The sequence below is a fragment of the Porites lutea genome, chromosome 9 (assembly GCF_958299795.1).
Source record: "Porites lutea chromosome 9, jaPorLute2.1, whole genome shotgun sequence".
NCBI classification, from domain to species: Eukaryota; Metazoa; Cnidaria; class Anthozoa; order Scleractinia; family Poritidae; genus Porites; species Porites lutea.
Genome location: NC_133209.1, coordinates 1538747 through 1562061, shown reverse-complemented (window position 1 = coordinate 1562061; position 23315 = coordinate 1538747).

Here is a 23315-nt window from a genome sequence, read left to right as displayed (position 1 = left end):
TGCCTGCGTGCAGACGTCTCCTATTTCCTTTGTTGCACGCGGAAAAGGGACGTCTGCGTAACGCCGTCGCTAATCGTGTTCCAGCGTCCCGCTGGGTTCCCAAGATCTTGGGAACATGCTGTGATAGGCTGACACACAGTACGCATTGTTCGACGTAACGCTGATTGGTTGTTATTGAATCTGGTCTGATAATGTATGCAGTGATTTATGTAATCGGGGTTTTCAAGTCAAAACAAATCAAAACATGTGCCATTGTGTGCAGACCGTACAAAAGCGGCGGGGACTTCGTACCAGGCAGGCATTTCGGAGAGAGCCAGCCCAAAAAACTAAAATCTTTATTTAGCCGTAACAAACAGAGGTCAAAGAAAATTTAAACACTTCAGAACTGCATCTGAAATCAAATCCTATCAGGAACACCCACAGAAGCATAAACCACAGGAAATGATTACTCAGTGTGCATGTAACAAACCTGCTTCATGACCTCTAAATGTAAGACTTAGTGCGGCAAAAACGAGATTTACTCAGTCAAAATTTAGACTGCTACACGCACTGTGTAGTGCGAGAGAGAAAAGAGGAAAAACCTCTGTTCAAGCAGACTCTCAAGGTCACGTTTCGCATTATCACGAGCTTATGATGTTGTGTTTGGCCTGTCAACTCTTATTACTAACCGGATATTATTTCACAATTTATGCGAAATAGAATTCCCTGCCAGCGGGACGCTGGAACACGATTAGCGACGGCGTTACGCAGACGTCCCATTTCCGCGTGCAACAAAGGAAATAGGAGACGTCTGCACGCAGGCAAAATAAAAGCAAGATGTAAATCAGATTCCTGGTACCTCGTCGTGTAGCGAGCGAGTTGCTCGAACTCACCCCCACAAAATGCTTTTTAAGGTAGATGCATAAACAGAAGGTGATTAAGTTGGGATCGTGAAAATTATATTTGCACCAAAGTAAGACGAGCACTATGATGGAGTGTGTAATTGGCCACAAAATAGACTATATTGGGGTAGGGGTTGTGAGAGACCAGTGGCGCAGACCATTTTCCAACCAATCAGAGGCCAACATCTATCGTGATCTTCTTATACGACGGAGTTTACGGTGCAAGCTCGACTGTTCGCCGCCGTGTACCTGCCTACTTTGGGGGTTTGCATCAGCTGTTGTGATGTCTCTGTTAATCCCTTTTCTTTCTTTTCCCAAGGATCATCCTGTTGCCTTTATGCACTTGGCATGCATGCCTTGGTTTATTCTACCTAAAGGTTGTTCTGTTTCCGTCCAGCGAAGCTAACATAATGATCCGCTGTAATGACTTAAGTAACTTGGCATGAATGCTTTGCTTTAATCTGCCTAAAGGTTGTTCTGTTTCCTTAGCTAATATGCGCAGTATTTTTGTAAAATTTAGTTAGATTGAAATCGATCGTAGAACGTAACGTGTAATGTTGAATTGTGAAGAATAAAGTCAGATTTGTACGAAAGTATACAGTCCTCGATTGTTGATCAACCAGCGTGTGCGGAATCTCTCTCTATCACAAGTGGGAAATTCTGCGAAAATTGGAAAAGGTACTCAGCTGATTTCAAATATGCACTTCATTAAATTCAAAGCAATAATGAGTTTTTCCATCCGTTTTATCATAACAGGTTTGCTGTGGATATCGATAGTACTTTAGTAGTGACATTATCATGATCAACGTCACTGAACTTATAACCCCAAAAACTGTTCACGAGTAACATTAACGTTAGTGCAGCTCATGGACTGCATCGCAGATCTCAAATTCTGTGATTCCCGTAACGACCCAAAAATATACTACAGAAAAGCAGAAAAATTGTACAACTTATCAGGAATGAGACATGTTTTTAAGTACTGTGTGATTGTTAACCCTAGTCCTGTCTTTATAAATTCACAAAAAAATCCTAAGAAACAGAAAGTCCTATTCAAATGTGCCCTTGAAAACTGTGGGCGTGACATGTCCTACGAAGAACGCCTTATGGTCTTAAAATGGCCAATGCCTCAACAAAGAAGATTATTCTCTTCGCTCACTGAGTGTTATAAAACAATAAACAGTCTGAATCGACTAGATCCTTCAAATTTTTACGTTTGCACGTGACTTTCGACCTTTAGGAGCTAGCCACTGTTTTAAACTAAAGTCTGTTTCTGCGACTTTAAATAGATTATTTATGTTTTATTTCCTCTAGTTTATTATTTTGTTGATATGTATATTCATGTTATTGTTATTATACTTTTTTTTGGAGGGGGGGAATGCACTACACAGGGTTAGCCTCTTCATATCCATTTCCTTTGTGGATAAACAGTCATTATTATTATTATTATTATTATTATTTTTATTACTATTATTTTTCAATTCAAATAGTTTCATTTGAATGTTAACGTAGCTGTGTTTCGTCCACAGATTTTAAAGTTGGAGTGAGTATTAATCTCGGCTTTATATGGTCCAAGGAGACTGAAGAGTGAAGCGTGAAAGTTTCTAAATTAAACTAACAAAACATTTTAGTATGACATTACCGAAAGTTACAAATATAAGACGCTGGAAATAACCTGTGTATACTGAATAACTCGCAAGACCAGAATGACTGATGTTTGAATCAGTGGTTTTTCTCGGCTTCCCTGATAATTGTTAACCTATTTTTTCCGATTATTATTTGTCGGTATTATGATTGATTACGAACTATTTACACAACACTACCACATCGATATCAACATAGAACTACTACGAATACACAAAGTACACTATCTACAATGTAATAATGACCGATATAAAAAATATTTGGTACTGCTGCTACTACTGTTACAAAAATAAGAAACAAAATGTATTTTAATTCTCAATACCACAGAGGAATAACTGAAACTTTTCCATTTACATTCCTGGTCGGCAACTTTGTTATTTGATTTCATAAGTTTCACAGTAGTAGTATACCTTCAGCAAAATTAAGCCTTCGTTGGTGTCGTCCCCTGTCTTCCCTTTATTAATATGCATAAGTGCGTTCCTCCATACTAATAAGTGTCTTCCTCCATATCTACAGTAATAAGCGTCTCTCTTAAACAATAGGAACATTGCCTAGGCTTGCCCGTTAACTAACTTTAGCCCATTTTGTCGGACCGTCCGAATTACAAAAAAAATAGGAATAAGAGGAGCGATCACCTAGCAGCGCGAGAAACGGCTTATGTCTTCTTAATAAAGGATTAAGTTAACTGCAAAAACCGCGGACAAAGATCCTGCTAGTTGTAAACGTTGGATCTCTAGAAAAGAGATCAAATCAGCCAAAATATAAAGAAACAAGAACGAGAAGTCAGAAGACTACAGCAAAGCTGATTTAAAACAACGTGTATTGTTTTTTATAACAATATTTCGGCTGGCCATACCAGCCTTTTTCAGGTTTACAGATGTTACTGAACTTATATAGCAATCACAATATTATATAGACGGAGAATGTCGCAAAAAAAGGGAAAGGCGGAAATGACGTACAACATAAAAACTGGAAAGGAAAAATACTAAGGATATGGATTACAATAAGGAGTCGCATTTGATAGATAAGGCCATGACTCTTGAACCTCACGGCCTAAACCGCCGTGACGAATTATTGTAATGCAGCAATCTATCTATTAAATAATAAGCTTACAACAAAGCCTGAATGTACAATTTAGTGGAAGAAATGTAGTACATGTTCTTGTTCACTTTTCCACTGCCGCTCATTTTTTTTTAGCTCCGCTATAAAATTCGCATCTGTTCGGTGATCCTAGGGCAAATTGGATCTTTTTGAAAATTACGAGGGCTTCAATATTATTTTCCCGATTGATTGACCTAGAAGCAATAGTACCATCCCTCCCATAGCAAGGGGAATTCCGCGGGAACCGTGGTGGCATGTTCTTTCTATTTGCCGCGGAAAAGATACTCCCTATAAAATCAAACTGTTTTGAGATTACAGTGCTAAGAACTAAAAATGAGAATGTGTTTTAAATGTTAACATCGCCTGTTATAGGAAGTTGAGCACTTGACCCTGGGCTATGGAAAGATCCATTCTATCTTCATTTTACTTCTAGTTAAAACCAAACTAAACAAACTGACATCAGATTAACAAAAAACTCATGAGGGGATTTATTACCCTTTAAATGGACCTTTAATCAGTTTGTTCCCAATTTAATTTTGATGCCGAGGAGACTGAATACCGTGTCAATTAATCTCTTTAAAAGCTTTGAGCTGTTGTGAGAAAATCTGACGAGTAAAACGCTGCAAAGGCAGTTTAAGTAATTACAAACTTACCTAGCTCTATGACGTCTTCTTTCTTCGATAGTCTGCACTAGCTCAAAACAAAATTTCCCGTGAATGAAGAAACTCCAGTTTTTATGTACAAGTTTATTTTTCTGGGAATTTTCGCGGCTCGACAATTCAAAGAAATTATTTTGTTACTTGACATGTTTATTTAACCTTCAAATCTCTTCTTGCCCGACCAAGCAAAAGAGCATAAAGCTCTCTCTTGGATAGGCTCGATTGGGGACGGACCATTAGAAAAGTTGTGGGGGGTCGGAATTTTCAAGCCGCAGGAATTTTTTTTCGTCATTAAATTCCTTGTATGAATTTTTTTTAGGCCATAGCATGAATATTTTTTAGGATTACTTGGCGTGCATGGATTTTTTTTCATTTAATTTTCCCTTGCGGGAATATTTTTTTTGTACTTCGCCCGCCCCCATTATTTTTCTAATGGCGCGACGGAAGTCGAGGCTATCCTTTGGACAACGTAATAGTTTTTTTTAAATCATTTGTATGAGTAAGAGATCGAGAACACACATCCACTTCGTACGAGAGCAAAGTTTATTCTTCTTAGAACTAAACACGTGTTGGTACAAATCACGTGATCTTGTTACAAAGTTCAACCAATCATAACATCATCAACAATTTTTCTTTATCGTATTCAATATCAGTTACCTTCCATGGTTAATCTTTTTTACCGCATGAGGATCCTCAAGACTTAGAGATCGACGAGGTCAGTCATTTGAAATGACCGTTTGCGCAATGTAAAACCAAAGTCGTGTTGACAACTCATAGAATACGATCCTCTCTAAATCATCACGACTGGATGTTTCATTTTATTCTCAAGTCATCGCTTGACATCGCTTGACGCTTGACTTGTCATCGGGACGGTGTCCTGATTATGCGCACGCGCGAGCGTCATCTGTTTTTTCTTCAGAAGACAATAGAACAGTCATATTGACGCGACAAGATTTCCTTCCGGACCCACCGCCCACCCACCCACATCCGTCTCAAGTTACGTCTGAAGGACCTGTAGTTTCATTCCTGATAAAGAGATTTACACTTGACTAAACTGAATTTGAACGAGTGAATTCTTGAAAGTGACAGAGGCTCTCCATTCTTGCCGTTCCTTTTCTTTTACATAGGCTGTTTAGATAATGTAATTGTTAGATGGGTTTGAGTATAGGGGAATTTTCTTTCTTAGTTCACTCTCTCTCCCCGCCTCTACCCCGTCAGTTGACTCAAGCCAGGTCAACCGTACCCCTCAAGTTCCTTAAATGAATTTCGGAAGTGGAATCCGTAGTTAGATGTAGATTTCAGATTTATCTCTGTATGCTTGCAGGCGTATTGAGCCGTGAATTCACACGCGGGCAGTTATGAAATTTCTTTCAGCTCAGTTTATCTGAATTTGATGTAAATTTATTCATAGATTTTCAATCTGACCAAATACAGAGAAGTTCTTGTAAAATATTCACTGCTCATTAAGCATTCAGGAATGTAGATTTGAATTTGACACTAGCAACACAGCATTACAACGTGTGCGCCAAGTATAGTTTACCGCCTTTTGATTGGCTGAAACTGTCACACCACTTGGTCTCAGGGGAATCTACATTACATGAGGTTACACTTTTTGAAGCTCGATCGAGAATTTTTCTGCCTACAGCCCAGTCTTGCGCGGCTCTATTCTGCTGCTGCCTCGCCATCCGAGCGTCTTCGCTCGGATGCCTCGTTGGCAACAAAGCCTGAATGTGCAATTTAGCCAAAACATCAGATCAAGGTTCCAGGAATTTCTACAAATATTCTGAGAAACATATCATTTTAAAGCTGAAAAGCGAATGGTATAGGGCACAGGCAACCCAGCCTGGTCACGTACGCGACCTGAATTAGTCTGCTGCCAAGCCACCATAATCTGGTGATAAGCCGTTTGAGGATTTATAGACCATTTCTGCTTTAAGAATCTGACGTCGAGTCTCTAGGTTATCCCAAATTAGTTTTTTTAGTAATTGAAGATCGTCAGCATCATAGTTGGAAAAGGTGAGTACACAAGCTGCACGATTTCGGAGTTTTTGTAACTTATTATATTTAGGTAATACTTTACTACAGCTACCCAATACAACACTACACAACAACAACAACAACAACAACAACATAAGCTTTATTTGCATGACTATAATTGTGTATTTACAGGCTAGTATTACAATTTATAACAATGATAATGCAATGCAATGATTACCACAGTTAATCAAGTGTCATCAGCATGATTTGATAACAAATCAGTGCGTAAATCATTACATAATGAGACAAATTTCAACAAATGTGAATTTACGGAAAAATTCTGTGAATTCATCAATTTAATTATTCATTCTGTGTAAGATAGCTGATTAAAGTCGACAAAAGTTTGTTGGATTTGATTGTACAATTTCTCCCTAGGGATTGAATATTTGGACAATGGAAGAGAAAATGAAATCGTCTTCAATTATACCAGAGTTACAAATAGGGCAGAATCTATCGTTGCGGGAAGTTTGATTGTATCTTCCAGTTTCAATCATAAGTTTGTGGTTACTTATACGAATTTTCATTAAGTCTTTCCTATTGGTTGAATTTCTAATTAAGTCTAGATAACTTGAAATTTTATAATCATGTTTAAATAAGCTGTAAAACTGCAGTTTCTTAGAATGATGGATTGTCTGTTGCCAATATGGAATATATTTTTGTTTTATTATATTATATTTTGTATTATTATAGTGTCTGATCTTAGCTTCACTCAAATTATTAGGATCAAAATCGGGCAGGTCATAATATTCAGATATTTTTAGATTATGGTAAAAGCTATTTTTACCGTTACAGTGAAGTTCTAGCGAGGTACGAAAGGCTCGGTTTAACAATAGTATCCTCGTTTTTACGCAGAAGATACAATACGTAATAAAGGATGTTTTTGTAAATATTAAAAATTAATGGCAATCGTCCTAATTCACTTCTACTTGCAACAGAATCGAACAGTTCAGTGTGAGGGTAGAATCCTGAGTCAAAGTGTTGCTACACTTGTGGTTACAGCTCTTCTCTACTGTAAAAAATTTGCGTGAAATCCAACATAGTTACGATTGAAAGGTTAATTTATTGTAAAATCGAGACGAGCGATTCCTTCTATGAGAAACAGTAGGGTAAGTGCACGCAGTTCAAATTTAAGTGTTACCCTGAGATTGCTGCAAAAATTGATGGGCATTCCGGATCTCAAAAAGCGCTCTATTAAGCACACGTATATAATGTTCCTCGAGAACGCTTGTCAGTCGACTTTTAAAGGCTTGAAGGATCAAGCCAAGGATCCTTAAATTTAAATTTAAAATTTAATTTTTTTTTCAAATTAAAGTCTTACCCTGAGATTGCTGCAAAAATTGATGGGCATTCCGGATCTCAAAAAGCGCTCTATTAAGCACACGTATATAATGTTCCTCGAGATCGCTTGTCAGCGGAGTTTTAAAGGCTTGCAGGATCAAGCCAAGGATCCTAAATAAGTTGTTTGTTGATTGAGTAGGATTTCTGACCTTTTTCCTAGCCTGAGTATTGCCCCCAGTTGTCTCTTTGTTAGTACTCTCTACTTCTCTATACTGATTATCTACGGGGCGTTTTACACCAAGAGGACTTGCCCCTGTTGAATTCTCAGTGCCACCGTTTTGGACAGTACCTGTATCTTTGCCTGAAAAGGCTTGTTCAATCCCCACTCGCTCGTTTTTGAGCAGCACAGAGTCATACGATTCCATCTTGGTTCCCAGACTGAGGGTTCTCTGAAACTGCATGACAGGCTGATTTTGCACTTTTGTTTGATCAGTGGGTGTGTTGTGAATACTTGGGGCATCTTGTAGAGTTCTTAGCTCCAGTTCACCAGTAAATTGTGAGGGAGAAAACAGCTGGCCATCACCTCCATCAAGGATACTGAGCAGATCGTTCTCTGATAAGCTGGAAGAGATTGGGTTGTTTTCATCGCCCAGAATACTTAAGATGTCTGTCAGATCATGATCCCATAAACTAGCCGCGCTTTGCCCTGCTGCAGTTATCTCCATCTCTGTGTTTTCAGCGATGCATCTGGTGATTTAAATGAATATATAAACACGTTAACTGGAAAATTCCTATTCTGCGTACTGGGGCAGGCGCCAGTTTTTTTAGGGCGAAGCAAAATTCTCGAGAGCGCTCGGCCTGTAATAAGATGATTATCGGCGCCTGCTACGTTGGCAGAAGTTCCCGAACACGGAAAAATAAATGATTGTTTTTATCGTGATTTATTATCCCTCTTAGCTGAGGCTCGTGGACTCACAACACTTAGGCAATGTTATGACTTCACTTTATCATCAATAAATCAATTTGTTGATTGTTGTTTGGCATTTTAAATATAATCCGTTGGCAATGCATCGCTTAAAAAACTACAGACATTTTGGGCCTCGGCCTCAACTGTAGATTGCGAAACTTCGGAAGTCGTAGTCAGTACTCAGACGCATGTACTAACAGCCAGTACCAAAGTTCACCCGAACATCGCTGGTTGTGTAGAATAAATTATAAGGGTTTGTGTGGAAAGTTTAGTGCGTCCTTATGGTCCCTATGTTTTACTTATTGCACGTTTTTGGTGTTTTTCACAGTCTCAGAGCGATCCCAGCGAGTTTTAATTGGCTTTGCCCTTCTTTGGCACCGATCTTACTTGTGAGCCTAGGGTACCTGTGCAAATGGTCGCGTGTCTTGACGCATTGTGATACAGCTATGCGGAAAGTTAAATATCCCCGGCGAAAATGGTTTTCTGCTATAAATTAGTTATTGAATCAGAATTTTCGGATGCACTGCAGGTATACAGAGGACAGGTATACCAACATAATTGTTTTTCGACTAAAAGCAATAGTAATACTGAGTCGTGAATCCCTTCGTAGCAAAAAGACCCGCATGTCGTCTTATAAGTTTGATGAATGCATTTTACCTTCAGAACTTTTCTTGAAATACCTATTGTAGCCTCACCTTGATTTAGGACCATTTCCATGTATCTTTGTTTTTCTAGTTTCGTTATTCATAGTCTGTAACTTCAGATTTATACAACCCGGGAGAACACAATCCGGTCTCGTACATGGGACGTGCACGGTAGGCTCGCGTATCGTAGCAGGGGAATCCCGCGGGAACCGTGGTGGCATGTTCTTTCTATTTGTCGCGGAGAAGATACTCCCTATAAAATCCAACTATTTTGAGATTAGATTTACAGTACGAAGAACGCAATTAGATCTTTTTAAATTGATAAGATCGCCTGTTATAGGACGTACTGCACTTGTGGGCTATGAAAAGATCCATTCTATCCTCATTTTACTTCTAGTTAGAACAAAACTAAACAAACTGACATCAGATTAACAAAAAACTCATGAGGGGATTTATCACCCTTTAAATGGACTTTTAATCAGTTTGCTCCCAATTTCTAAAATTTTGATGTGAGGCGACTGAATGCAGTCAATTAATGGCTTTAAAAACTTTGATATGATATCATAAAATCTGACGAGTAAAAAGCTGCAAAGGCAGTTTAAGTTATTACAAACTTACCTAGCTCTATGACGTCCTCTTTCTTCGATAGTGTGTACGAGCTCAAAACAAAATTTCCCGTAAATGAAGAAACTACAGTTTTTATGTTCAAGTTTCTTGTTCTAGCATTTTCGTTCAACAAAGGAATTTTTTTTTTTTTATGAGGACGTGTTCAGCTGTGCCATGATGACCCGAAAGCCTTAGATACGTGCACGACAACGTGCAGAAATAAAGATTTTTTTTCATGAGGAAGTGTTCAGCTGAGTTATGATGACCCGAAAGCCTTAGATACGTGTACGACAGGAAGAAAGTGGCCGCGGGGAAAGTAGGGGTGAGACACGACAATTTTTTAGGGTGCAGTAATACATGTAAACTGATCAGTGCTATATAATAAGAATATTCTAGACTTTTTTGAAAACTATGTAATTATTAAGTCTGCAGGAGCCTGTTACGAACAAGCATTCCAACATCAAAAACAATTCCGGAATTCAGTCAAAAATTTTGACTGAATCGGAGGAACCGAACATGGATAGCTTTCCATTACATAGGCTGGAATTCAAAGCAATGATACCAAGTATTTTCGGTATCTAGCGAAGGAGAAAAAAACCCGGTGCAATAAAACGAGGATCGTCACACATGCACACCGCCATCACTCGTGGCTCTCACTCTCAGGAATCTTCTGACAAAGTATCGTTTGAGAGCGACTAGCTAACGAAAAAACATCGGTCAACCGAGGGGAAACTGGGTTGGTGTATCTGTGCCCCTTGCTTTACATTTTTCTTATGATGGGTGGGCAGGAAAATATCTTCTGACAATCGTGTAGTCAAAACCTCAACCTCGTTTAAATCAACAACAACAACAATCGTTATTACTAAATGAATAATTAGCGCAAGACATATATAGTCGTCCTCTACAAATTAGCATGGTCGCTTGTTTAGGCCGACAGGATAGAAATTCAGTAAGTTCTTCAGTGGCTCCAGATAATTTCCAAGAGAAAAGCGAGGAGGTTTCCAAGCTTATTTGCTTACGATCTGTTTACAAACTGTAAAAAAAGGTTTTAAAAATATTGCAAGAACACGCAATTTAGACAACCTTAATCAATATTTATTAAGGATACTTCATATACTGAGCAACTCGTTGGTGGATATCTTCTTATGATGTACAATAATAACTTGATTTTTTTTCAATAGTATATACAATGCACCAGCAGAAGTTCTTTATATAGTTTTTCTTAATACGATCAGCGTTTCTAATCGGTCCGCATAATGCTACAACATGTACAATTGAGGGACTTTTTACAAATAAGGAAAATAAATGTTACTGATACTATTTGTACAATGAAGACTGTGCACAGAGTGATTCATTTATGACACTTGTCAATCATGAGAAATGATCTGATTGTTAGAATCTTACGTGTAACGAGGGAAAAGTGTCGAATTGGAGGGAAGGGAAAAAGGGAGAGGGAGTGGGGCGAGTAAGCTCTCTACCCTTTTCACTTTCGCGCTCTCCCCCCTCCTCTCCCCTCCTCCTCTCCCTCTCCCCCTCCCTCCCCGCCCCGCTTTGCGCCTGTGACTAGATATTTAAAAGGCCAATACTTCTTATTACTGAAGTGTCGCACTTTCACGCTATTAAGATTTGTTTTACTTCAAGTGACTGTGCAGGTCAAGACAGGATAATAAGGTCCTCTTCAACTAGCCCTGGTTTCATATGAGGGCTTAGAAACGGTTGGGGGGCGGGGGGAGGGCGAGGAAGACGGGGGATTTATAACCGAACTAAAAGAGTGTTTCGAAACAAGCTACGTAGCATGCAGTGGTGCTCAAAATACTTTTTGAATTTACTCACTTTTTTAAACGTCAAAACGTGGTAAACAATCGAATTCGTTTCAATACAAACAAAAGCTAAGAGGGGAGCTTATATCTGGGGGGAGGGGGTACAGGTAGATGGGTACAGGTAGATGGGAAATATCCGCGCACTCTGATTTAAGCCTTCTTGCCCCCCGGAAGACACGTGGTATAGGAGTTTTAGGCGCGAGAGAAAGGCGACGACCGGGGTTCCCTTCGTGTTTCTCTCGCAACTAAACAACTCCCTTTCCCTCCCCTTTCAAACGCCTGCCACGCAAGCTACATCAAGCAGTAAAAATTTGTAAAAATATTACAAGCTTTAACTTAAGCTAACTTAAATTATATGCAATCTAATTATATACAACTCCTAAAGAGAAAGCCTGCTTTACATGAATGCCGTGTCGGAATGTCTTAGTAAGTTACGAAATGAAGTTAGCGAGGCTGCCTGCCTAACGTTCGAAGGTAGTCTGTTCCAGGGAACCCCCGCACCACCATAGCTGAAGCTATTTTTGTAACAGTTTAATAGTACGTGGCAGGGGAACAGCAAGCTTATTTGCAGAATTTCACAAGTCATAACAGTTATTGATGTCACTACGTGGAATAAATTTACAACCCGGTGATAAGCCGTTTAAGGATTTATAGACCATTTCTGCTTTATAAGGGAAAGTTCATTTAATATGACAAGGGGGGGGGGGGGGGGGGGGGGGGATGAAGATATTGAAACTCGAAGCTTGAAATTTTAGCAGCCCCCCTCGCTAGCGGTTCAATTTTTTAGGAGCCCCCTCCTTGGTAGTCGAAAAAATTTCAGAGCCCCCCCCCCCCCCCTCCTTCAATTCCTTTGCTCCCCTGAAAAAAGATCGCTAGACTGTATTAAATATATTTACCGTTATTGTCTTCAATGGTTTATACTATGACAAACTTGAAATAGAGTCGTGATACAATTTTCTAAAGCATTTTTGGGATGAACAAGAGTGTAATAATTACTGAGACTACATTTGTTATATCTGTAAACCACGTGATATAGCTAAGTTGCACAGGTCATTAAATTGTTGAGTTGAAAACCATCCAATCTGTATGATGATGTCATGTGTTGGTTTTGAAGTATACAAATTTTCGGAGCCCCCCCTCCTAGCGCAACAATTTTTTCAGAGCCCCCCCTTCGGGTGTCTAAAAATTTTCGGAGCCCCCCCTCAATATCTTCATCCCCCCCCTTGTCATATTAAATGAACTTTCCCTAAGAATCTGACGTCGAGTCTCTAAGTTATCCCAATTCAGTTTTTTTTAGCAATTGGGGAACGTCATAGTTGGAGAAGGTGAATACACGAGCTGCACGATTTTGGGGGTTTTGTGACTTATTAAAGAATGTTTTACCACAGCTACCCCATACTACACTACACAGAATCGAACAGTTCAGTCTGAGGGTAGAATCCTCAGTGAGTCAAGGGCGGTTTTGCTGCATTTGTTAAAGCTCGTGCGTACTGTTTTTCAATTTAACGTACCCCAGGCAATTCCATATTTTAAAGTAAACAATTTGCGTGAAATCCATGATGGCTACGACCATGAAAGGTTAATTTATTGTAAAATCGAGACCAGCGATTCCTCATATGAAAAATAGTAAGGTAAGTACACGCAGTTCAAATACAAGTGTTACCCTGAGATTGCTGCAAAAATTGATGGGCATTCCGGATCTCAAAAAGCGCTCTATTCAGCACACATATATAATATTCCTCGAGATCGCTTGTCAGCGGACTTTTAAAGGCTTGCAGGATCAAACCAAGGATCCTAAATAAGTTGTTTGTTGATTGAGTAGGATTTCTTAGCTTTTTCCTAGCCTGAGTATTGCCCCTAGTTGTCTCTTTCTTAGTACTCTCTACTTCTCTATACTGATTATCTACGGGGCGTTTTACACCACGCGGGGTTGCTCCTGTTTTTTGCACGGTACCATTCATATCGTATGGGGTGTTACGTTTGCTTGGAGATTGGTTGGTTGCTTGAGTGGTGTTGGCTATGACGTCGATTTGGACAGTACCTGTATCTTGGCCTGAAAAGGCTTGTCCAATCCCCACTTGCTCGGCGTTTTCCAGCAGCACAGAGTCATTCGATTCCATCTTGGTTCCCGGACTGAGGGTTCTCTGAAACTGCATGACGGGCTGATTTTGCACTTTTGTTTGATCAGACGGTGTGTTGTGAATACTTAGGGTATCTTGTAGAGTTCTTTGCTCCGGTTCACCTGTAAATTGTGAGGGAGAAAACAGCTGGCCATCACCTCCAACAAGGATACTGAGCAGATCGTTCTCTAATAAGTTGAAAGAGACGGGGTTGTTTTCATCTCCCAGAATGCTTAAGATGTCTGTTAGATCATGATCCCATAAACTAGCCGCACTTTGCCCTGCTGTAGGTAACTCCATCTCTGTGTTTTGAGCGATGCAGCTGGTGATTTAAATGAAAATATAAACACGTTAACTGGAAGATTCCTATTCTGCGTATTGGGCAGGCGCCAGTTTTTTAGGGCGATGGAAAAATCTCGAGGGCGCGCGGCCTGTAATAAGATGATTATCGGCGCCTGCTACGTTGGCAGAATTCCCGAACACGGAAAAATAAATGATTGTCTTTATCGTGATTTATTATCCCTCTTAGCTGAGGCTCGTGGACTCACAACACTTAGACAATATTAGGACTGACTTCACTTTATCATCAATAAGTCAATTTGTTGATTGTTGTTTGGCATTTTAAAGATAATCCGTTGGCAATGCCCCGCTTAAAAACTACAGACAGTTTGGGCCTCGACCTCAACTGTAGATTGCGAAACTTCGGAAGTCGCAGTTTACTCAGACACATGTAGTAACAGCCAGTACAAAGTTCACGGCGAGCATCGCTGGTTGTGTAGAATAAATTATAAGGGTTTGTGTGGAAAGTCACTGTTTAGTGCGTCCTTATGGTCCCTATAATTTACTAATTGCACGTTTTTCGTTTTTTTTTACAGTTTCCAGCGAGTTTTGATTGGCTGTGCCCTTCTTTTCCGCGTAAATTAACATATTTGCAAATTTTCATAAAAAGTCAGAGTGTACTGCATAAATAATTTTGTGCGTAATCTTTATCCAGTATATATATTTTTCTATTTATGTGTATTATACCGATAAAAATTTTTGGGTAAACAATTACTTTCTACCTGTTTATTGATATTCATTGCTAGTAAAAAATTTTGGGCAAAGAACTCCACGCAAGCTCAATCATTCTGTATTAATATGAATATATCAGTAAAAGATCTTTGGCGAGGAACTCTACGCGAGGTCAATCATTCTGTGTAATAGTAAATATATAATTGTCAAAAAAATTTGGGCGAAGAACTCCAAGCAAGCTCAATCATTCTGGACAATTATAAACATATACCAGTAAAAAATTTTGGGCTAGGAACTCTACGCGAGGTCAATCATTCTGTGTAATAGTAAATATATACTAGTAAAAAAATTTGGGCGGAGAACTCCACGCGATTTATTTCTATCAAAAAGATAAGGCATTTCAAGTTTTAACACCGCGTTTTAAGGAATTGAGTGTTTTAAAATAGAAATGCTGGTACTATTTGATAGTTAACGAGAGGGGTACCTTTTCTGTTAAAACTGGTAATACCGTATTTATTCGATTAACCGCCCTGGGCACTTATTAAATTTTTGGACCTTGAGAGTGGGCGCTTATTCGAGGTGGGCGCTTATTCGAGGGTGGGCGCTTATTAAATTTTCAACACTTCAGCAAGTGCAGTATGTTTATTTTGCAACAAAACAATAAATAGTAAAAACAAAACGCGAAGATGTAACAAAGCAAGGTTCTGTAAAACACTCTGAAGAAAACTCCGTCCTCGGAGAAGTCTCTTATTAGTACTTATTCAATTTTTGCGGGGTGTGAGGGGCAAGGGGGTAGGGTGGGGTGGGCGCTTATTCGATGCTGGGCGCTTATTAACTTTTTCTGCCTTTAGGATGGGCGCTTATTCGAGGTGGGCGCTAATTCGAGGTTGGGCGCTTATTCGAATAAATACGGTAGTATAAAAGGATGAGGAGTACTGAGAAACCCAAGACCGAGCATCCCTGTAAAAACTTCGTCGAGTACCCCAAGGACGTTAATGTGTTACCGGCCGGTGTCACGCAAAATTGCAATATTTAATGCTTTTCTTTTGACACGATGACTACGTTTATTGCATTTATATCCCCCGCCCCCATTTTGGGGTTCTCGTATTTTAGAGGGTACGTCATGATGAGGAACTTCCTACGTCATGATGAGACCTTCATACGTCATGATACAACGTTCCCTGGGAGAAGTCCTGCTCAGTGACTTTTTATGTGTACTGCAAGTGACGCAGCAACATAGACAAAGAGTAGAAATCTCTAATGCCACTAAAAGGAACGTGGGAATGGAACAGGCAGTAAATCTTTTTTTACAGGAAAGTTACACTCGGTCACATACGATACTATTGGGAGGCTTTCATCCCTACTCAATTTTGTTTTAAAATCACATTGCCAAGAGACCATAATGTGAAATTTGCGTGATAAATCGCGCTGACGCCACTCAGTAGCTTTCCGTATTGCGACATTAATTGGGAAGTTCTGCTCTCTAGAAAAAAAAAAGATAAAAAAGATAGAAAGGTCGATAATTAAGGACATGTTTAAGCATTTGGGACCCACTTGACAACGTTTAAATGGAATTAAGACACGTTCATCAATTTGTTTCGGTGAAGTACAAAAAAGGACAAAAAACATAACTACAAGTAGTCCCTATATTTCCTCAGGGATAGTATATACAGAGTGGTTGAGCTCGCGTAGAGTTCTTCGCCTAAAATTTCTTACTGGTATATATTTGTTATTATACAGAGTCGCTGACCTCGCGTATAGTTTTTCGCCCAAAATTTTTTTCTAGTATATATTAATTAGTATACAGAATGGTTGAGCTCGCGTAAAGTTGTTCCCTTCAAATTTTTTGCTGGTACATATTTATTATTATACAGAGTGGTTAAGTTCGCGTAGAGTTCATCGCCCAAAATCTTTTACTAGTGTATATCTATTATTATATAGAGTGATTGAGCTCTCGTTACGCTCCTCGCCCAATTTTTTTTTAATAGTATCAGTATATATAGTGTTTTACAGAATTATTGTTTTCGCGTAGAGTTCTTCGCCCAATTTTTTTACTAGTATATATGTGTTATTTTCAAATAAGATAATGTTTTTACTGAGTAAAGTTGTTCGCACAAATTTATTTATACAATACTGTCTGACTTTTTCGCGAAACTCGCACAAGTGTATATACCGGTTAAATTTCCCCCGCGAAAATAGTTTTTTGCTATAAATTAATTATTGAATCAGAATTTTCGGATGCAGAGAGGACAGTTTTACCAACATAATTGTTTTTTAACTAAAAGCAATAGTAATAAGACTCGTGAATCCCTTCGCAGCAAAAAGACCTGTATGTCGTCGTACAAGTTTGATGAATGCATGAAACTCTTCAGACCTTTTCCTGAAATACCTAGCCTCACCTTGATTTAGACCCATTTCCATGCATCTTTGTCTTTCTAGTTTCGCTATTCATAGTCTGTAACTTCAGATTTATACAACCCGGGAGCACACAATCTGATCTCGTACATGAGACGTGCACTGTAGGCTGGCTTATCGTAGCAGGGGAATCCCGAGGGAATCGTGGTTGCATGTTCTTTCTATTTGTCGCCGAAAAGATACTTCCTATAAAATCAAACTGTTTTGAGATTAGATTTACTGTACTAAGAACGCAATTAGAATATGTTTTAAATGTTAACATCGCCTGTTATAGGAAGTAGTGCACTTGACCGTGGGCTATGGAAAGATCCATTCTATCTTCATTTTACTTCTAGTTACAACCAAACTAACCAAACCGACATCAGATTAACAAAAAACTCATGGGGGTCTTATTACCCTTTAAATGGACCTTTAATCAGTTTGTTCCCAATTTAATTTTGATGCCGAGGAGACTGAATACTGTCAATTAATGGCTTTAAAAAATTTGAGCTGATATCAGAAAACTGATGAGTAAAAAGCTATAAAGGCAGTTTAAGTTATTACAAACTTACCTAGCTCTATGGCGTCCTCTTTCTTCGATAGTCTGCACGAGCTCAAAACAAAATTTCCCGTGAATGAAGAAACTCCAGTTTTTATGTACAAGTTTATTTTTCTGGGAATTTTCGCTCGACAAAGATCGGAATGACTGTTACGTCAGTTTGATAAATTTGGTATTTCCTTTAACCTTTTATTATTGCATAATCATGATAGCATATTTCTGCTTATTAAGTTTAAAAGTTCAGACCACAACTTTTCTTAACTCTTCCCCGCGTGGGTACATCTTCAAAATCTCACGCTACGCCACTGTAACTTCGACTGAAATGGACGACTTGAGCTACTAAAACATGGTCACTGTAATCTGTAATCAGAGTCTTAAATCTGCAGATGAGGACCCCCTTACTAGAGAGATCCGTCTCAAGTTACGTCTGGAGGAACTGTAGTTGCATTCCTGATATAAAGAGATTTACACTTGACTAAACTGAATTTGAACAAGAGTTTTCTTGAAAGTGACAGAGGCTCTCTATTCTTGCTGTTCCTTTTTTTTTTTTTTTACATAGGCTGTTAGATAATTTAATTGTTAGACGGGTGTGTGTATAGAGGAATTTCATTCTCTCTTCCTGCCCCTACCCCGTCACTTTTTTTGATCCCGTCCTCTCCAACTGAACGCTTGGAACAGGCTAGGGCAGCTAGGACAAACACAAAAAGGTTGCCCTTTGCGTCACTTATGTCCAGGACGGATCTTGTTGGCAAAAATTTGCTAGCGATTTGTTTTCGCATTTTTAGCAAAAAACATGTAAAGAAAACTCAGAAAAGTATAGAAGAAATAGCAAATTTTGCAAAAATCGCAAAAGTAACTAGAATTTTTCTTGCTATGTGAAAAGATTGAGCAACACATATATGGCAAAAATAGTAAGAACAACACAAAATTCCATGTCTGTGACCGGATAACTAAGTTGTTGGTAGCTTATAACCATTACTATTTTAAATTCAGAGTCACTTATTCCCAAGAGGTTAATTAGCGGCGAGATAATCGGCTGAGGAAATAGGGATCAGAAGGCCACTCAAGCCAAGGTCAAGCATACCCCTCAAGATTCCAGAAATGAATTTATTATTCGAAGGTGGAATACCTTGCTAGTTGTAGATTTCAGATTTATCTCTGTATACTTGCATGCGTACTGAGCCGTGAATTCACACGCGAGGCAGTTATGAAATTTCTTCCAGCCCAATTTCCCTGAATTTGATGTAAATTCATTCAAGGATTTTTAGTCTGACCAAATATGGAGAAATTCTCGTAAAATATTCACTGCTCATTACGCATGCAGGAATGTCGATTTGTAATCCGTCGAAATGTAGAAACTATTTTTGGCAAGAAAGGTTTTATTTAGGATACTGCACAAGTTAATAACATTCCGCACTGTGCACGGAGCTGCCTAAGGTGTTACGTTTCAGGAGAATTGTAAATATAGCTAACACGTACGTGCTAAGTTGATTAAGGCAAATAAGTGTCTGTTTTATACGGAGGAAGGTTTCAGTCTAGGTGAAGTAGACCACCTATTTAGCGCCTTAGTTTTACCGAATTTCACTTGTGGTCTGCCTGTTTATGGCGCTGTAGACTCAGATCTCACGGTCATATGTGACCGGGTCACTAGACCTAGAATTTCACTACTTTTCGTTACATCAAGAAATATATTACTTTTCTATTATTTTGCTCCTAATATTTTTGCGCTTAGGAATTTCCCGGTTTGATTTACCAAGCTTGTGTATCGCTTAGGAATGATAGTACGTGTGCCCACAAACCTACATGTTATTACCTAAATGCCGTAGCGGATATTAGCTTTTCGTGGTTTTTCTTTTCGGTAGATTATTTTAATCATTTAATTGACCTTATATTTTTAAGTTAGTGGGATTAACCTAAGGAAAATCCTGGCGTTCTGTTTTACTGTGATTTGGCAACACACCTTTTACTGTTTTGCCGCGTGCAAAATTATTTAACACTTTGGTATAAGTAGAGGCACGCTTTAGCCGTAATTCAGTTGAGTTTGGAAGTCACTGAAGAAACTACAGCAGCTGTAAAGTTAACAAGCGAACTTGCTTCTAGCAAGGAAGGATAGTTTGGTTTGTTTGTCATTTAGCTTAAGTACTTGACCTCGTTAATTACCGAATAATTTAGTCTTAGTTTAGTCTTTTCTTAGTTATAATTCTGTTTAGTGATTTAAGTAATTCAATATAACTTTTTTTTATTCGTTATAACTTCGCTATTCCAATTGCAATCAGTAGGAACTAGGCCAGTTTGTTCTGTTATTCATCGAATTTCTCGTTTTGTTTCACTGCTGTTATTCGCTTTATTTTTGTAAACGGAGACGCATATTCTTCGTAGCGTCGCTAAATTTTCTTCGCGTATTATTACACACCTACTGTAGTAAATTCATTTTGTTTACTGCAAATCTCTCTTTCTGTTTACAACTGTTAATTGGCTAGTTTTGTTGTTCTATTATATATCCTAGTCTTTTGAATTAGTTTTTCTTTATTTTAATATACACATAGGTCGTGCTGTTAGGTCAAGAATTATCTGTTCGCAAATTAGTTCTTTTCCGTTCCACTTAATTACTTAATTAAGAACCCCGTTGTTTATCATGTTTTATAACATAGCGCGCGTGCTTGCCCTATATAAGTCCTATTGAGCCGCTATGAACAAAATCTTTATTTACGCACGCCCGTGCGTAAATAAGATGACGTGAGCATTTTTTTTTACCTGGCTGCAAAGTTGTGGTCTTTTAAGTGCACTTTTCCTTCTCTTTAAAATATGGAAGAAACCAGGGAAGAACGGCCCAATTTTTCTATCGGCATTGACCTTTTAGGTCCTGATCCAACAAGCAGCAAAAATAAAGCCGAATTAAAAAAACTTGCAAGTTGCGCGTTTCGCAAATTTGTCGAAGACTAGCTGCAGCAAATTTTGGCCTAAAGACATTCACTCGGAACAGAACAGACACCAACTGGCCATCAACAACATTGAAAGGCAAAATTTCCGTTTTTATTGTTGTTTTTAAAGATGTTATGCACTTTGTTATCTCCGGACAATCCGACTGAAGGAGGAATTTCTCGCAATAACAACACAAATTACACAAGAAGACATAAATTTCTTAGTCACAAAAACTACTGCTGCCAGACCCTCTCAAGAAGCCGTAATGACCAGCCAATGTTCGTAAATGAATATAAGTTTAAAGAAGGATGACAGTCGTCTTCGCTAAAAACATGTTTTCTGGATTTCGCCGAGCAAAACGTAAACATCTTTTCAGCAAATCCAAACCATACTCCACGACTTCTTACGAACATGTTAGTAGTTTAACTTTAGGTGAACTTTAAGACTCTTTTACCTTTGTTTCTGCTTAGTTTCCATTGATCGTTAACGAATAAAGAAGCAAATTTTCTTTCTCACTTTTACAAAAAGAATATTTTCATTCAAACTAGACGATTGTGGTGTGTTCGTAATCAGCCAATAGAACCGTTTGTTATTGTGTCGCGCGTTACGAGAATTTTGCAGTTAATCAAAATGCGAGCATTTTTGTCAGCTATGTTATAAAAGAATTTGCTCATGCTTTTAGCTGTGCGTATATCGAGTTATGGATGCACTTGGGAAGTTTGGAGAGCACTCAAGAAGCTAGAGTTGCACTCGGCTATCGCCTCGTGCAACTCTTACGCATCTCTCGTGCTCTCCAAACTTCCCGCGTGCATCCATAACTCGATATACGCACGCTAAGCATGAACAAATTCTTAATTATAAAATAACTGAGTACGCGTGATCTGATTGGTCAAAAACCTATGGTTTATTATACCGGTAAACCCATAGAAAAAGGCATCCGGACCACGAGCCATAAACAAAATCCGCTATTGATCTGCAAACAACGATTTTAGAAAGGCTAAAAAAACAGAACAAGTTACTTACCGTAGCCCTTCTTAATATAAAAAGCGTTGGTTTACACATTTTATTACTGAGGGTCACAATCGCGACTGCCATAGCTTTAGAAGTTATGAAGTACAAAGCTGGAAAGCAATTTACATTTCACGACGATGCCAAATCGCAGAGAAAGACAACAACTGTGTGAATTTCTGGTGTAGAAAGTCTCTAGGAAAAATTAACCATGTGCCAACCAGCAACAAAACGGATAGTTTTAGCATTCTTGATTTATTTTATGTCAAAATTAAATTCCTTAATGAAAGAAATTGTTCCAAAAAGAGACCTGATCAAGATATGGTACAAAATCGGCCGCTGTAGGCTGTAAACAAGCTGCCAACGATGATGAAAGATGTCAGAGTTTCGGGCTGGTTTTTTCCAACATTTGCAAAAATTATTCGGTGATATCGATGCCATAACCTACCTCAAACTACCTGACTTCACAAACCGACAAATATTAGCGCCAGTATGTGGCTACGGCAAAGAAACCTTTCTTCACCACTGACATATTTCCATCGGGCGCTGTACGTGCCTGTATAAAGTTACATGCGACAACTTCGTAAATGCAGTCACGTCGTTACCGCAGCATTTCTTGATCATAATAAAGTCCAGAAAACAGATCTTAAACCACTGCGGCTTGTAAAAAGTGAATGAAGTCTTCCATTACAATAACTGCCAGTTCCGTCTGTAAGCACGAAATTTTTACGGATCGACTAAACAAAATACAGCTGCGTACAGTCTGATGTTCAATTAATTTCTACTTCTGTAGTAAACAAACCATGAACGTATTCTTTCATTGTACGTTCGCATGAATATGTGTTCACTTTTCCTGTAAAACAGCTTTCATTAGTTATCATGTAATGAGCGTAAAAACTCGTGTTTTGAAGTGCTGTTGTTTGTTGTTTGACTGAACTGAGTTTTGAGAAAGTTCAGCGCTATTAAATCGTGAATCATGATTGGCTTATGATGACTTTAGAGAGAAGACATGACTTGATCACGGTACTAAAAGCATATTTTTTTACCTAAAAGACTCCATTCTACTAAAAGTTATTTTATAAAAGCAATAGACCACACTTTCTATGGGTTTACCGACGTGATAACCCACTTGGGATGTTGGAAGAACACTCGAAAAGCTTGTAAATCACTCGCCTTCGGCTCGTGATTTACAAGCTTTTCTCGTGTTCTCCCAACATCCCGCGTGGGTTATCACGCCGGTAAACCCATAGAAAGTGTGGTCTATTGCTTAAATAGCCGTTGGATACCATTTCACACTGCATTTCACTGTAGGATTTGCCATTACATTCACGCTGACGTGTGTCGCTTGTGCAACTCGCGTCAACTATTCTGTCACGGGTTCTCAAATTTAATTTGCATGACACTATACGTCACTTCCGTTCTATTTTTGTCTTCACAATATCGCTTTTCTATGGTGTATTTTTATCCTTTTCTGGTGTTAGTTTAAACATATTTGGTAGTTGTTTACACTTTCAACTACAGATCATTGTATTCTATTTGGAACAGAATATCTTCGTTTTCTTTTTATGAATTCTACAATAACTTAGTATACAGTTTAGAATATGTTTTCCTGGTTTTCGATATTCTTCTGTAGTCCTTAGTCAATTGCATTGTATTCTGCATTATTT